General features: G+C 39.8%; 1 long non-coding RNA gene across 1 annotated transcript; it reads left to right on the top strand.

Moving 5' to 3' along the window:
- Positions 1 to 1,159, top strand: LOC117945561. Its single transcript, XR_004656832.1, has 3 exons — positions 1 to 31; positions 649 to 759; positions 1,099 to 1,159. It is a non-coding gene; the product is annotated as an uncharacterized LOC117945561 (long non-coding RNA).

Genomic DNA, 1,159 nt, shown 5'->3' with positions numbered 1-1,159 from the left:
CGCTGCACAACAGCTGAACGGCATCAATGCTGTACGTACATGATCACATACCCGGTGTCTTTCAGTATCCTCTGTCCTATTGTCTCTAACAACGTGGAATCTATTTCTCAGTGCTCACATTGCCAACTATTAGGAAACAACACCAAAGACTCCATGCCGGCAATAGCCGTAGCCAGAGGCGTTATGTTTTGGGGTTGTATGTACCATTCCTATAAATGTGATACCTCAGGAACTTCTTGAGGTAATTTCCTTAAATTTGGCTTAGATTTAGGAGGTAAAATGTCACTGTGACTTCACGTCCCTCCCATTCTTATATAACCACAATATCTCAGGAACACCTAGAGCAATGCCCTGACTCAGGCATAGAAAGTGAGACATTTGGTTGGATGGTGAATTGGTGACACAAATCTTTAACTGTGGTGATTGTTTGTATCTTCAGTGCTGCCGGGTTGAAGATGTGTTGGACGCATTCACGTTTAGCCCAATAATAAACTGATTACCTTTTGTTAAATTTCTTCACCACCTTATCTACATATATTATATGTGTCTGGACAGACATGGATACCAACTGTAACTTGACTGGTTGGCAGAGGCATACAACCGCTATTTCTAGTTAGTAATATGTTTTTTTGTCTATCTTTTCTGTAGATTTACTTCTACGCAGATTACTTATTCAGACAATCTGGCATCCCCGCTGATAAAATCCCATATGCGACCGTTGGCACTGGTGCCTGTGAATGCATCACAGCTTTAACATGTGTAAGTATAAGTTTTATTTTATTTTTGTGTCCACTTCCTTACAGTTTTGATGTTCCTTTATGCTACAGAAAAAAAGATAACTAAGAGGTGCCCAACAACAAGGGTAAAACAGCCAAGACCTTTCTAATAAAACATCCAATTTTGGGACTAAAGTTTGAGAAGTAAGAGCACTCCTGAAATAGAGTAAAACAGAACACCAAAGCAGAAAATTGTCTTATCTAAGAATCCAAACTGAACAGGAACATGACATAATACTGTACATGTGGTAAGGAAACAAAACATAAAACACAGAAGAGTATGAATAAAATTAGTAAAACAGGCCTGCTGTGTGTCTCACAGGGTCTGCTCATTGACCGTCTGGGAAGGAAAGTGCTCATTGCGGGAGGATACACACTGATGA

Source organism: Etheostoma cragini, chromosome 5, assembly GCF_013103735.1.
Source record: "Etheostoma cragini isolate CJK2018 chromosome 5, CSU_Ecrag_1.0, whole genome shotgun sequence".
Taxonomy (NCBI): Eukaryota; Metazoa; Chordata; class Actinopteri; order Perciformes; family Percidae; genus Etheostoma; species Etheostoma cragini.
This window is presented reverse-complemented; position numbering and strand designations above follow the sequence as displayed.